General features: G+C 41.9%; 1 protein-coding gene across 4 annotated transcripts in view; it reads right to left on the reverse strand.

Moving 5' to 3' along the window:
- The window catches only part of RAB26 (RAB26, member RAS oncogene family), a 716049-nt gene that overhangs the window by 329325 nt on the left and 369722 nt on the right, over positions 1 to 17002 (reverse strand). The gene's annotated exons all lie outside the window — the stretch shown is intronic.

The raw sequence follows: 17002 nt of genomic DNA on the forward strand, positions 1-17002 counted from the left end.
CAAATTCAGGCACTTAACTTCATGGGGCCATTCTGTAATTATGGTCTGTTCTACAAATGATCATGGACCAGTGCCCAATTCTCCGGCACTCGGCTTTCAGCTCATTTTCCTACCTCACACATAATAAGTGCCTTCTAAGTAGTGTTTCCTCCTGATCTTTTTATGTGTATGAGGAGGGAAAGGATATGCATGGTGTGTATTTGGGGGTTTGAGGGGAACTGGGTTGTGTTTGTATTGAACTCTGTGTCAGGACATATAATGCATGAATCAGAGCTCCTGAAATTAAAACTGGCCAAGCCCTCTATTGCCTGTACATCTTCAGCACCATCAGAGGCCAAGAGCATGCCTAATTGCCACAATTACTTTGTCCAGAAGAGTTGAAAAGATGGAAGCTGGTGGCGCCATGGCCTCCTTGACCTGCTTTCAACATCTGTTTAAAAAGGCAATGGGCGGAGGGGATGGTTGTGGGAGAGATGGTCATTAGATCTATGTCTTAGGCCGATAAGGAGGGTGAGGGCATTAACAAGCATCAGCTGTGTGGTCAATAATTCAAAACCGATTTTAGCATCTGTAATTTCCACCTAAGCCTATCACCAAGCGTGGAAACCTCTGAAATGTTTGCTACACAGAAAGTGTAAGGCGACAACACTTCTAATTTATTTAGAGAATGTATTCCTTGCTGCAGACTTGAGAAATTCACATGGACATGTCCAGATTTACTATGTCTCCCGGAATGCTGTTCCAAGAGGCAGTAATGCTCCCTGTAGCCTATTCCTAAAGTGAGAAAGCAGCAGCCCAAACTTTGATCATGTAAGATGTTCTTGCTAGCGACATCTGTCTTGACCCCAGTCTAACAGGCGAGTCACCTAAGGAGAGCAACTAAATGTCTCCACTTGGGCTTTACCCCTAACTGGCTTTATGCTTTGCTGTCCCTGTGAATTAAACACTCAGATTAGGGGGATGTGGTGTAACTTTCTGAGCTGCCGACTTCAGAGCTGGGGAACCCGATTCGATTCTCGGCATCGGCTCAGCATCCTGTGATTCTGGACAAATCACTTCATCACCACGTGCCTGCAATTCAGCACCTTGAGACCCTCACTGGTGATTTGCCACAATTTACAAGTCCTGGATTTAGTAATGCAATACTAATGAAAAGTACGATTCATTTAGCTTTTACTGATGTTAGTAACTGGTTGGTAAAATATACTAGCAATGCTGTTCATGAGCATCTTTCAACATGCTCTTTTGAATCAAAGGCCTTGAAAGAAAAAGGATACAGGCCCATCGTCACATGATGCTGCTTCCTTTGATGTCACTGGGGTATCAAAGAGCATGTTGTATCATTCTTGCTACCCCATGTTTTCCATGATTGTGATGCAATTATGCCAATGATTATGGATTAAGGCATTCATAGGTTTCCAAAGTGCCCAGCTCAACCTTCTTCCCAGACACTATATGTTAGTCAGAGCACTGACTGGCCCCACGAACGAGATCTGATCTCTATTTGTAAACATAAAACAACAATGGAATCCAATGCATGCCACACAGATGTGACTGGTGAAACCTCTGTTCTATGATCCACAGTGATTTGGTCCTCAGTATTCACGTCGCTGGGCCTGATGTATAGTCAGATGAATGAGCAATGAAAGCCAGTAGAGGGCAGGTTGTGATGGACCTATCTGTATGCCTGTGCCCTGCCTCGCCTAGTGGATCTGGTACTTGAAGAAAGAAGACATTGTGGGGCTTCTCTCCAATTGAATGCTATCTTGAGAAGCAATGTTTGTTTTCAGAGCCGCCCTGAGTCAAGGGTATTTTGTTTGAACTTTCAGTGGTGAATTGCTTACCTAGTGGGGGGTGAGTGGCCATGGTTCCTAAGGTTAGACATAGCTTTGCTTTTTTGTATGCTTTTAGGTTAGAAGATCTGCCTCTTGTGAAAGCCTGCACTGATGGAGTTGCATCGTCCATTCACAGATAAAGGAGTGCCTTGGTTCATCAATGCAGTGGTTTAAGAGTAGAAGGCATTTCCTAGGCAGGTTTAGCTAGCAGTTCGTAATGACCACATTGATTTGTGGGCCAATGAGAAGTGCAGGATTTCAAAGGATTCCTGGGCATTTTAATACTTGAGATGATGTAGTGGGCACGTGGAGGCACTAGGGCCAAGAGAATGATTGGCTGAGGGTTAGAAAGGATTCCAATCAGGAGGACCTCAGTGTCAGTTCTACCAAAGCATTGAACACACTCCTTCATCCTAACAAATGTGCTTCCAACATTCCTTTAGTTATATATTACACAGGTTGGAGGGAATTGTGTCTTTATACACCTAGAGTTTAAGATGATGCTCTTCTATTGCCTGTGGATGAGTTTGTTTATACAAATTAAACTAGTCATGGGGTGAAGTCAGAGGAATGAGGATATTTTCATTACTCTGCGTGACATCTCCTTGTGTTAGACTTGTCTGTCCCAAACTAAACCTTCTGGCTTTGATAAGTGAGGAAGTCATTGATACATTCCAGAGTATTTCCACCGACTTGTTTCACGCCATGAAAGTAGCATTTGGAGGGTCACTGTGTCATAAGCAGCAAAGAGATCCATCAGGATTTAGACCGATGATTGATTCTCTTCAGATTCTCTCTGATATCTGATTTGGCACTCATATTCCTTTTCAAGTTCACAGTCTAGGTTGCTCTTCACACTGTACGCGTTGTTCTCACTGGGCTTTGAGGTTAGTGGGTGCCCAATCTCACAATCTTGCAGAGGAAGGGGAGCCCTGACATCTTAGGGATGTTGAAGGATCATTGGACTCCACTGATTATTTTAAAAAACGTTTTAAATGATGTTTCAAAAGCATTAACATGTACAGTTTATTATATAGATTATTACTGTCCACGGAATGTAGCAAGTGCTGTGTATATTTTACAATAAAAGCTTTTTACAGAAAGTATTGCAGTCTGATTTCTACACAGTTTTCTGACTATCTGGGTAGTTGTTAAAAAAATATGCATAAAATCTGCAACTTTCTGTGGTCTCAGGAGCTACGCCTGGATATTCTCTACTCATATTTAGAAATTCAAAGTTCAGCTAAGGCTTTGGAACTCACCCCATGGACCCCAGATCCTACAAAACTTCCTTAAAGATTTGTGTCCATTGTAGATATATTTTTCTGCTGCAGTGTACCAGTTCATAGTGCACTTCTGAGTACTTTAACATAGTGGGATTGTGGTCACCATATGATGGACAACATTACATCTTGCTACTATCCAGCCTAGGTCAGAGTGGTTTAATGTATTCCAGAGGAGCATCATCACTCCAGATACCCAAAGATAGGAGTCTTTCCCCACTAACATGGAAATGTTTGCCTCCTGTGACACACATCTGGCCCCTTCCAAAAGTGTTGTATACAAGGATACGACCATTGTATGGAAAAAGGACCCACTGGTCCACACCATCTAAGGAAAAGGTCAGAACCGGTCCTGCTGGATTTAACTATTTGAGTGATTATCTAGTATATTCTATGTAATATTTTAAATTGTATCAACCTGAACCCCACTCTCATAGCTACCTCTCTTCGATACTGAGGAGTTTCCTCTGATTTTCAGTTGTCCGACTCTCCCAAAACTGTATTCCATTATTTGCTCAACGTTTTCAATATATTGGGCAAATTATTGATTAGAGTTTTATGTGTAAGATTTTGACAGTTTACACATTGACTCATTAAATACCCTATTTCATCCGGTGAACTATTCTCGATTTGTATGTTTTTAGGGGAATTGACAACTGGTGTACACTTAGGCTGCAGGTAGCAGAATATCTCAACACAATAGCTCAATTTGTTAGGTGCTCAGAAGATATCACTCTATCCGCTCCCAAACATTGCCGGTCGAATACCTATGAGGTCCCATCTATTGAATCTTTTCAAAAGTATAAATTCTTTAAGAGTGTCACTTTCACATATGGGGTTGTATTTCATCAAAGATTTAGTCCAGGGGATTGTGTTTGCGGCCTTCCAACCTTTCACCACCGTCAGGGTATGCTTACCTGGTCCCATCAGGTCTTTCTTACTATGTAGGGCCAATAAATATCCACAGGATCTCATTGCATGTTGAAACACTCTGGGAAGACCCACTCATTTTCAACTATCAGCTATGATTTCTAAAAATATTTACAAATCTTGTGCACTGCATACCCGTCAACAGAGTATGAAAACAAATCCTCGGAGCTCCACCATCCCAGGACAAGAGAGAAGTTCATCTTCTAGATGCTTACATGTCATTGGAATCCAGTAGGGAATATCTGAGGAAGGTAGAGGAACCTGAGAAGTGCTATCATTTATGATAGGAATGCTCAGCCTGAGAGAAAGACAGTAGTAACGCTCTCCGGAGACATACAAACTCTTGACGCACTCTGTGCCAAACGCAGATTGTGACTGAAAAATTATCTATTCTTGATGGTAATATAAATACCAAGATATTTAAAGCTCTGAGTTTAGAATAAGAGACAAAGGGGTCAATGAATGGAGTATGGATTAGCTCCAATTAATTTTCAATCTTTGGAAAAGTATTTTTCAAAAGTCTTGAAGGTCCCTAATAGTCTATTTTTAGTAGTCTCAGGATCAGCAGTTTGAAGAAGGATGTTGTTTGTGCAGAGTAATAATCGTTTGTCCCAGGCATTGTCCCATTTCGGGCCTTAAACAAGAGCTTTCTTTCTGATACACCAAGCCAGAATCTGAAAACTGCTTAGGAGATAAGCAGCATCCTACCGTGTGCCTCTTGCTAATCAGAAATAATTGATAGCATTTACTTTGTTTTAACCAAAGACATTGGTTCCATTTATAATGGTTTAGTGTATGACAAATACATTGGGTACAAACCCATTTTTGGCAAGATTGAAAACACATATGGACTTTTGACTGACTTGATGGTATAGGCCACATCCAAGAAGAGAACCACCCTGGTTCTGGAAACTTCTTCATATATGTCTTCAGCCATAAAAGTGCCAAAGTTTAAGTCTCAAACGTATACAAGGTATACCCCTGACTGATCTGGATGGATCAGGACTTCCATAACCCTCCTCAGTTAGGTGGCCAATGTTATGGCTAGTACTTTAATCTTTACATTCAGGAGATAGACATGCCTATATGATGAACACTTATTGTTGGGTTTCCCTTCCATATGAATTACTAGCACTGTGACCATATGTAAATTATAGAGCAGATGACTTTCCTTCTTTAAGCCTTAAACTCTGTTTAACTAATCTGATAGACAAACCTTTAAATAGTTATCAGTACGCCATAATGCCAGGGGCATTTCACAATTGCATCTGCAGCTTCCTTACATGCAAGATGCCCTTCCAACTTATCTGTCCTTGCACAAAAGTACAAGAAAACTAGGTCCATTAGTAAAGCCCCTATGTCAGAGTAATGTACGTCTAGTTTTGTAGACTATAAGGACTGAAAAAAAATTATTTCATGGATCATTGTGAGAAAGTGACTGATAGTCAAGTCATTTAACTTTTAGATATTGGCCCACCACAAAGTCAATTGCAAGTATTGATCTTCTAATGTGAGAAACTCGGGCTTCACTGGGTGGCCTCTGATATTCTCAGTTTCATAAAAATGGATGTGGAAGATATAACCTGCTCCTGATCACGATCATCTGGGCCTCCAATCAAGATCCAATTTTCTAGGAAATATCAGTGGCTGATTAAAGTGTATCAACCATCGTTTTATAAAGTAATATCCATGTTTCCAAACTCCAGCTGGAGGAATAATCAATTTTTTGAGCCCTCTAGCACAGCCAACATTGGGAGAATAAGCTGAAATACCCCTTGCTAAAAATCTTGTGTCAGAGAATTTGTGCAGATTAAATCCCTGCTTGGTAAATTAATCAATCTGAGAGTTTGTATTGTGAGTATCAAAGAAGTATGAATATTATGAGCATGACACACTTTCCATACATCTAAAACTTCCATGGCTGATGCGAATTGTTGCCAGTACGAAGCTCCAATGCACAGTCTTGTATGAATGCTAGACCTGCCCAGCTCCTCTAACATTGCAGAGCTTAGATCCCTTCCCATCACTCGATCCCATTCAACATTTGTATTAGCAAAGGCTAATCTTATCTAGCAAATAGGCCTGCTGCTTGTGCCCCTTAGCCTAGTTACATTTTATTTTATTCCATTTTTATTCTTTTAGAAATGATCACATTTATGGTGATATTTTATTTTCCACTGTATTGCTGTACTTTCGCCTAGGAATGCATTTACATTTCTTAACACAAAATTCTTTCACTCTGTTATTTGTTCAAGCCTGTGAGAAACTATAGGGTTGCTGGCACAAACTGGTACATTGCGTCTCTAATATTTCACAGAAACATACATATTTTTACATGGAACACTAGCTGTTTTATTGTAAAACCTCTCTCTTCCCCCTGTATGTTAGAGGGAGGTTTCAGCCAGATGACTGCCACAGCATGCTGTTTGACTTTGCCCCAGCTGCATGCTGAGACTGCCTGTTCCCTGGCCTATATGTGGAAGATGTTTCAAGAGACAATAGGATTCTTCACTACTGCCATACTCAGGTATGGGGGATGATGTCTTCCCGGGGGTCCTGAAGTGTGAGTTAGGGCTTATCCTGCTGTGCTCTAACATTGAACATTAGTGGCATACATAGGAATCATCGATCTCACGTAGTGACAGTATGGTGGACTTTTCTTGTGTTTTACTTTTCTGGTCCCCATTCTGTTTCTAGTATGTTTTATCATCATACTTATTGCAGTACATGTCTTTTTATCTAGAACGCGTTTGATTCAACAAAACGTATTGAACCATTTTCTGCTTTGGTTTGTGTTTGCATGTGTGAGAGGAATGTAACTGGGAGAAAAAGATAAGATCTGATCCACCACGATTTCCCTGAAGGGTCACAATGTCATGCGTCCGGCTGCCACAAATCACTCCTGCTCTTGGGCACTAGGTGAGGCACTGCTAGCTGGCCGGAAACGGATTGGTCCGACAGTTGTCACATGGTGTGGGATCGTACTCAGTTCCCCATGATTCAGGTGATGCTGCCACCCACATCCAGCAGCCTCATTGGTACAATTACAGCCAATGAGACATCGTCACTGCAGCCGGGGCAGGAAATACTCAGAGTAAAGGATATGCTATTTTCCATCTACTATGCCCATCTCCACCACAGAACCCCCATGAGGGTCTCTCCAAATGTGTTGCACTACAAAGGCAGTTGATCATCATTGTAGAATTGCCGGCCCTCAAGAGTCTGATGTAAAGCCAGAATGAGTGAGCAGGATCTGTCAGTCCCTTCCTACCAATTGGCAATCAGCACCTCTAAAGCGTATGTTTCTAGAAAAGCTTCGCCTGGAACAGTCTTTTTGGCATCTGCATCGCTACACCTCTTTGACCTTATTACCTAATCCATTGACAATTGCATTTGACCACTATCATACTTCACTGTGCATATAAAAAACTATTGCTGTGTCACAAAAAAAGTTAACAAATAAAACATTAACCAACATCCCTTCACTACCACTTAACTCCACCCTGCAACCCTGTGCTGCAGCCTGAAAACCGCTCCCTGCCCAAATCCAAAAGGAGCCTGTTATCCCTCTCATATTGTTATTTTCAACTATGGTGTCCAATCTCTACTAGGCACCCTTATATAAGAGTAGGGACAAACAATATCCTTAACTCTCACAGCACAGGGACTTGGGGCCAGATGTATGAAAAAGTTTTGCACTCGCAAATGGTGCGAATCGGTATATTTGGCCGTTTGCGAGTGCAAAACAGTGGTCTGCAATGCATGAAAGGCATTCGCAGACCACAAATAAGAAATCGCTAAAATTGTGATTTCTAGCGTTGTGACCTGGAAATTGCAAGTCGCAATTTGCGATTCTCAAATTCCAGGTCGCAAGGCAATGCTGCAAAAAAAATCGCAAATTGCGATTTTTCGCAGAATGGCATTTTGCAAATGCAAAGTACCATGGACTGCAACCAGGTGGTAATCTGGTGCAAAATTTAAAAATGCATTTAAAATGCATTTTTAAATTGAACATGTAAAGCACACATGCCCTTATGGCACATGGGGTGCGGCAGAGGGGGCCATAGGCCCCCAGCACCCTGGGGATTTGCATTTCCAAAATTGCGATTTCTGGTTCAGAAATTGCAATTTTGGAAATGCAAAAAATTCGCAGCAATGGGGCCGGTATCGCAATTTGCGATTCGGTAATAGCATTTGCGATTTTTAAGAAATCGCTATTACCGAATCCCAAATGTGATACATGGCACTTTGGGAGTCGGTAATAGCGATTTCTTAAAAATCGCTATTACCGAATCACAAAGGGCCGTGATGATACATCTGGCCCAATGTGCATTACTAAATACCAAACCTGCTTTTTGTAGGCATTGTTGCAAAAAAAAAAAAAATGGTATGCATTGTATCTTCAGCCATCTAATTAGTGATAGTAACAATTTAAAATCAAGCAAAGTAAGGGATTAGGACAGATAGCGCTTTCACAACAATTCCCCAAAATATATAATCACATTGTCCTTCATTTAGGCAGGCACTGTCCCACAAACCTTCAGAGGGAATGAAATTAAGCAAAACATATTAGACATATTTATGAGCAGTCTCTTTTAGATGTATCCTCACAATGAGGTGTCTTTTTATGCCTGTGACAGGGTCTGTCTTCTTGCCCAGCATATAGCATAGTTTTGTGTCAATCTTCTAGTCACCGGCTGTTGCTCTGCACGAGAAGTTCTTCAAAATGTTTTGGTGGTTTGCTTGGTTTTTCTACATCTGCTCCCTCTCAAACCAGTCCTAAAAGTCATTTTGAGAAGTAAAATGTCAGGATGTTCCCTTGGTTAGGGGAAGCAATCTGGTTTGTCATGTATATGATGCCCTTTGATCTAAGTGCTCACTTGATGTCCTCAAAGGTTCTTGGTTGGTTTTGTAACGCCTGTGTGAAACCAGGAAAGATGAACACATTGCGGCTGTCCACCATCAGTAGTCCAGAAGGCAGAGCAGCATGTAATTATGAAGCATGATTTCTAAAATAAAACAGCTGGGTAACAATCGCTCCGGGCTGTTCACCAAGTCTTGGTGGTAGTACTAGGGCTCGACATTCTCTTTGACTGAAAAAGTACTTTGAGAGACCTGTCAGCTGGAGTTTATACATGATGAAACATTCTTCAAAACTCAGGCGAAGGCCTCACAGCTAGTTCTGGAACACCCACAATCTGGACATTGTTTCAGCTGGAGCACCCCTCAGCATCCTTAGGCTTTTGCAACCAAATCTGTACTTCTTCTGTTTTTGAGTTGTTTTAGGGGTTCCATCATAAAGCTCAGCTTCTGGAGTGGCTCTCAGATATTTATTTCACTAGGTCAGCCCTCTGCAAGACATTAGGAAGATCAGTACGGATAAGGTTCACATCAATGGCCAGTGAATCGATTTCCTTTTAATCACTTCTTTGAAGCCTTATATTGTACTTCCAGCAACACTTCTTTCAGGTGAAGGGTTTGAGACTGACTCAGAATGTCTTGCTGCAAGCATTGAAGCTCATGATAACTCTTGCTCAATCTCAGTGGGCTCCTTCGAAAAAACATACATGTCCAATTAATTCTGTTGGACTGGTTTTTGCTCTTTTATCTTTGCTCAATGTAAGTGACCGCGATTGCGGTGGGGGACTGGGGATGTACTTGGGTGTTGGCGACCAGTGCAAGACATGACCCAGACTGCAGTGTCTCTATACCTCACCAGATTTCCTTTGCGCAGATACTAATGCCTCTTTGAATGCATTTTTATAATTTTAAGGAAGGGTGGTTACTATGGTTTAGAGATTCAATTGGCCACATTAAGATTTAAAGGCATTAGCAATGGTGCATATGACGGAAATAGTGATTTAACAGCTGCACATTTACAAGAAAGTAAAAACAAAAAAGGAATCAATATCTTAATTAGTACCGAATGGTCAAAACGATTAATCTCTTACAGAAGTGCTGAAAAAAGATGTGAGTATGGAATCTTTAGTATTGTACATTTGAACAAATGTGTCATCCATATTCTTTCTAAAATGCAAAACGTATGTTGCACTCAAAGAAAATGAAATGCATGTAAAGAACAAAAACAATTTCTATGGATAAACATGCTATGGAAACAATCAGTTTCAAGACTTCATAGAAGCAGAGCAGAAGACCAGGACTGCCTCAAAGTTGAAACCTCTGGAAATAAATAAAATGTAGTTTCTGTACTCATCCTTGAAATGCAAATGGCAAAATCTTAGCTGAAAAGTAATTCTCTTAAGAGCAACTGTGTCCAGCACTTCCGAGCTGTTCGCAGTCTCCTTAATGCAGGCAGAGGGCTTAGGTACCTTTGTTGGTTGAGAAGGTCTGTCTTATTCTGTGATCACTGTCACAAAAGGAGAGAATATTAGGTACATAATTCACTATCATCTAGGATTTGCCGCTACATCCTTAGTGATGTGGCAAGAATACACAATGAAGCAGTTGCTAAGAAACTACATTTATGGAATGGAAAGTGGGGATTCTTTGTCCTATGGTACCTGACTATATAGAAAGAAAGCAATATATGTGGGATAAAATACAGGTACATGTGCATTTTAAGGATATTACAAGTCATCAAGCTGTTCCTTGACCATGTAGAGGTACTCAGTCAATGGCTGAGATCCTTTAAACTCGGAGCCTTTCATATAACTGTTTAGTGAAATATCCTTTTAATGTGCAATTAGGGTGTTTTATGTCTTTTAATTCATAAATTATTCCCCTTTCCGCGCTAATTTAGTAACCACCCTTGTTTTCCAACAAAACAATATTTTGAGTATTCCTCCCTGGTCATTTTCTTTCCCAAATACAGTTACTGGCATCCCTACTTCCCTGATTCTAGACAAGACTTTACTTTTGTTATTCCTTCTTGCTCAATCTTCCTCTTCCCCAAACACCATTCCCATCCATATGCATGCCCCAGTGCACCTTGTCCACAGCCTTCCCCCTTTTGAACCACATTTACCATAGTAGTGCTTTGGCGCCCGCTAATTAGTAAGTGATTCAACTGGGTTTCAGGAGTTGAGCAGGAAGTTACACAAGGCTTCACACCCTTTCCCTCCAATAGGAGTGATTCTATGCGACAGTGCATATTTCTGTAAGCATGAACACTGATCCTTTTTAAGGTCAAGCCACCGATAGCATGTACTAACGCATGCGTCTGGATTGTGAGACACTATTGTTAACAAAAAGAGCTTGGAGCCCGTCCGTTGCTCACCAGATGTTGGCTTGCATGGCACTCTTCTTTACAGCCTCATTGATCACTGCAGGCCAAGCATCATTTCCATGCCTTTCTTCTGAGGAAGGATTAAGCACTGATTGATTCAACTTCATCAGTGCCTGTCCGCTGCTCCAATGTAATTGAGGTACTATTTTGTTCTTTTAAACTCCTAATGCCCAGCAAACAGAAGGCGTATGACTAGCAAAAACTTGCGCAGCAGGACAAACACAATTGCAAAGTTTATTTTCTATAGTTATTTTTCTTTAAGTTTTCCAAGTCTTATTTTCTCACTTTGAACTCATGTTTTGTTTTATTTTTGCTTGTGGGTGCTGTTCTCAAATGAGGATAATTATCTTGTTCTAAATATTGCAAAGCAACATTGTTTCTTAAGTGTAATTTCCAAAATTATGCTGTAACACATAATCATACAGTACACCCCAAACCAATCCACCTCCCAATCTACCCCACTCCACCCCGCCCCAATCCAACTGAGGCCACTCACCCCAATCCAATCCACCCAACCCCAACCCTCCCAATCCCCCAATCCAATCCACCCACACCAATCACCCCAATCCAATCTGCCCCATATCCAATTTGTCTCAATCCAATCTTCCCCAATCCAATCTGCCCCAATTGAAACCCATTCACCCACAATCACCCTAATAAAATCCTCCCCACACAACTCCATCCCACCCCACCCCACACCAATCCAATTCTCCCCACACTAATCCAGTCCCCCAACCCCACTTCAATCAACCACACCCCGCCCCACTCCAATCCAACCCACTCCAACCCAACCCAATCTTAGCCTACCCCAATCCAATCCAGTCCAGTCCACCCCCATCCACTCAACTCCAATCCAATCCACCACAGGTCACCCCACTTCAATCCAATCCACCCCACTTTAGTCCAATCCATCCAACTCTAGTCCAATCCACCACAATCCAATCTAATCCAAACCACTCCAGTCCACCCACTACTATCCAACCGACCCAATTCTAATCCAATCCACCTCATTCCAATCCAATCCACCCCAATCTACCAGATTCCAATCCACCCATTCCAATCCATTCCACCCCACTCCAGTACAAAAGATCCCACTCCAATACACCCCTCTACAACCTAAAACAATCCACCCCACCCATCCCAATTCATATCCAGACCAATCCAGCCTACCCCAATCCAATCCAGTCCCCCCAATCCATCCAACTCCAATCCACCCTAGCTCACCCCACTCTAATCCGAACCAATCCACCATAATCCAGTCAAATCCATCCCACTTTAGTCCAATCCACCCCATTCTAATCCAATCCACCGGATTCCAAACCCACCCATTCCAATCCATTCACCCCACTCCAGTACAAAAGATCCCATCCAATACACCCCACTACAACCCAAAACAATCCGCCCCACCCATCCCTATTCAATCCACCTTGCTTCATCCAATCCACCCAATCCACCGCACCCCACTCCAATCCAATCCACCACAATCCACCCCACTCCAATCCAATACCCCCACTCCTATCCAATTGACCCCACCCCAGTTCTATCAACTCCAATCCAATCCACCCACCTCAATCCAATCCACCCCACTCCAACCCACTCTAATCCAACCCAATCGTATCAGCCCATTCCATTTTACCCCACTCGCATCCACCCAACTGCAATCCTATCCACCACAGTCCACCCCACTCCACTCCACTCCACACCACACCAATCCAATCCACCACACTCTAATCCAATTCACCCCACTCCAGTCCAATCTACCATAATCCAATCCACTCCACTCTAGTCCAATCCACCCCATTCCAATCTAATGCAAACCCCTCCAACCCACACAGTACTATCCAACCGATCCAATTCCAATCCAATCCACCCCACTCCAATCTAATCCACCAAAATCCCAATACAATCGACCCCACCCCAGTACAATCCACCTCACTCAATGCACCCCACCCGATTTCTCCCACTCCACCCGACTCCAACCCACCCCACTCCAATCCACACCTCTACACTGCAGTCAAATCCAGTCCAATCCAATTCACCCTAATCCACCCCACCCCACTTCAATCCAATCCACCCCACTCTGCTCCAGTCCACCCATTCCACTCAATTCATCCCACTCTGTCCACATCCAATCCATCCTACTCTACTCCAATACAAGCCATCTCCCTACCTCAATCCACTCCAACCCACTCCACCCCACTCTATGACACTCTATGACACTCTCTGCCACTGTACCACTGGACTTTACTCCCCTCTATAACACTATATTCACACTACTCCACTCTGTGACACTCTACTCCAAATCCACTCTACGACATTCTACTCCTCCTACTCGACCCTACAACACTCCATGGCACTAACTTTTGGCCATGCTGAACAGCAGCTACACTGGTGTACAACATGGATAAAACACATTGGCAAAGCAAATAGCTCTAGGCGTGACCTACTGGGTTTGCCAATGCTTGTTTTAGCAACTTGATATGCAAGTATTTTAGGTCTTGGAGATTGCTTATTGAGAAGTATGAGAAAAATTTTCAGGACTGAGCCTACATCAGTACATTTCCCTATGCTGCAGACCATCACCTACACCCTGCAGCCACACTCTATAACCCACAACCATCAGTTGGACGTTATTTTCCAGGAGGCCTCCAGATTGTTCTTACAGACATACCTGGAATTTATATAAGGCAACATCGCAGACGCTCCTGGAAAGCTACAGACTGTGATCTGGCTGTGGAGGTATGTTTAGATGAAACCTCTGGAAAGGGGCACTAGAACCAGGTGTTTGCAAAAGCTACAAAAGGAGGCCTACATGACATCTGCTGAGCGCCAATATTTCTTTGGTTTCTATACCTTATGGTTTAACTCTACTAAGAGTTCAGGCACTTTTTCGCCAAGCATTTGTATTCTGTAAAGTGGAGAAACCATGAAAAATTTAGATGTTTCTTTATTCATACTAAAGTGAATTGGCTCCAAGCCCAGCTTGGATACATTGTAACCTCACGCTTTAGAAATGGCACAAGCGTATGCCGTTGGTATCTTATGCACAGTGTAGCCAGCACTGCACAACCATGTTTAAACCTGGAAGTGGTGACAAATGGTCTCTTCAGCTGGCTATGCAGTTACTCACCTCTTGGACAAAACTCGTGCTAACGTCTATGCCCTGGTCTACCCCTGATGTCCATCTGACTAATAAGACCCATAAAGACAGTTAGAACATTTTGTGATGTGTTTTAGAATCTGAATTGGGGCCACCAAGCTTTTCTGTAATACGAGCTACTTATGTTCGATTAAAATCATACCGAGCCACTAACATCAGTGTGGAAACAGTGGCCTCACCACAAGATTACATTAGATGGCACTCCATGCAAAACTACTAGCAGTGATCACCTCCATGCACCAGGAAGGGTTGCCAGCAGGCAAGTGTAGAAGGTTTTATAAATGTGGAATGTTACCTCTACATAGTTGGTACTTGACAACCGTAGTTGCAATACACATGGCACATATTTAATAAGATTATTTGTATGTTTGCCTAAAGTCTCATGCTATCACTCAACTATCAGCTTCAAATATAAATTGAACCATTTTTCTTTAAACATCAGATTATGAGTTTTGAAACTACACATTTTCATCTTGAATGCGTTTTGCAATTATGGGATACAAATGTTAATTTGACTAATCAAAATCTTCCAATTTCTCATACTTGGCTGCATGCAGGGGAGCTACTTGAAGGGAGCTGGAGAGCACCCAGTAGCTCATGAGCTACTTGTTGGAAAAGCTTGACTAAATCTGTAAAACATAAATTTTTTATACCAATTGCTTTTAACACCACTGAGCCTCTTATGGTAACTAGTGACTAACTTGGACTATTCGTGTGTCTGTCAATATGTAGATAATCCCTTGTTGCTCTCTCGCAGCTTTAGAGGGGCAATTATTAAATAAACTCTCACAAAATCTATGGGCCTCATTTAGATACTGGCGGATGGGTTTCTTTGTCACAACAGTGACGGATATATCCCGTCCACAGAAATCTAAATCCCATAGGAAATAAGGGGACTTAGATTTTGGCGGACGGGATATCCATCACCGTTGTGATGGAGTGACACGTCCGCCAATACCTAAATCAGGCTGTATGTCTTTAACATAAGGAAGGCAATGTAGTACATTTGAATTATACCTCATAAATATGGTACCAAATTTCTACTGTATTTCAAAGTGAAAAGCGTAAATTAAACTTTTTCACGATAAAGTGTAGCAGAAGAAAGTGGGTAAAAAAGCGGTGGGGGCAGTAGTAATTTACAATCACAAGAGCAAAAACAAAATGGGAAAAGGGGAAGAGATTTAAGAATACAGAAAAAAATTGCTGCAAAAGGAGGAGCATCCAAATTATAGGACTGAAGGATGGAACTTAAAAAGTCCTACCTCCATGCCCAAAAATAATTTAGAAAACATAGCCAACCCTGTGAAGTTTCCCAGGGTCCATGTGTGATGAGCTGCTGCAGTCCAGGTTTTATCTTTGGATTCTGGCACTTGTGGTCTTTTTTGTTTATTCCAGTTTAAAACCAGGACTGCAAGTACCAGACTTCAGACAAAAAACCTAGACTGAAGGAGCTCATCACGCATAGGCCTGGGATCCTTGTCAATGTCAGCTTTTTGAAAGATCCCTTTTTTATGTCACTGTCTGGTTTAAATCCCGGGTTACTTTAAACCATGAACATTTCTTTCTTCATTGTGAAAATATGGGAAGTATTGGGAAAGAATCCTGTGAGATGTTCCCGTTTTACACCTATACATACCAGGGAAGTGTGGGTGAGGAGAACAGTGATGTTTTTTTGGCAAAAATCACCTTCTTTGATTTCCCAAAAACTGAACCCCACAAATCTTGGCCGAACTCCCCGGAACTAGCTGCTAAAAACACTGCTTAACAAAAAACAATCTCAGACCAAGATTGGTCAGAGAGTTCTGAGAGATTTAGTTGCTTGGGATGCCCTATTGAAAAGGAAATCATCCATGAAGCCACTAAAATTGAACTGAGAACTGACTGTTGGCCCAGAGTGTTGATTTATCTGAGTAAGACGGCAGCAGCTGAAATCATCAATGGAAAACCACTTTACCACACTCTTGGCAGGAGCACTTGGTCTGAAATAGTTGTGTGTCAGAATATTATCTACAGAAATATCGACTCACATAGATATTGTATGTTAAACAAGGTTTACAAAAATATTGTGCCATTGAGTGCAGATTTATTTTTATTATTGGTTCCTAAAGGGTCATATTCTTATAAAATATATTTAGGACACAATATTTACACCAGGTGATATTCTGGCAATCTTATTCTGTACCACACTCCTGCAAAAGAAAATTAATTTGTGCAGATTTATTTGTTTATTACTTTTTTTTTTAGAGGATCACAAAATCCAAAGCATTCCAATCAGAATGCTTTGGAAACTGAAGGTGGTGGTCTTTCCTTGCTTCTCTTTAGGTGAAGTTAACAGGGGCGGCCCCCTCAACAAAAGCAGAGGAACATCACCCCACAAAAACAAAATGCCCCCAAAAATGCTCCCAGAACTGAAAAATAAAATGTTTACCATTTTATTTTTCAGCATCCCGATCTAACCGAGTGTCAGGTTGGGGCGGGGCCACTGCTGATGAGTGACAGCAGCAGGGAGCTGTGCACTTTAGTTTAAAGTAAGCATGTCCCTTTGGCT

This window comes from Pleurodeles waltl, chromosome 10, assembly GCF_031143425.1.
Source record: "Pleurodeles waltl isolate 20211129_DDA chromosome 10, aPleWal1.hap1.20221129, whole genome shotgun sequence".
NCBI lineage: Eukaryota > Metazoa > Chordata > Amphibia > Caudata > Salamandridae > Pleurodeles > Pleurodeles waltl.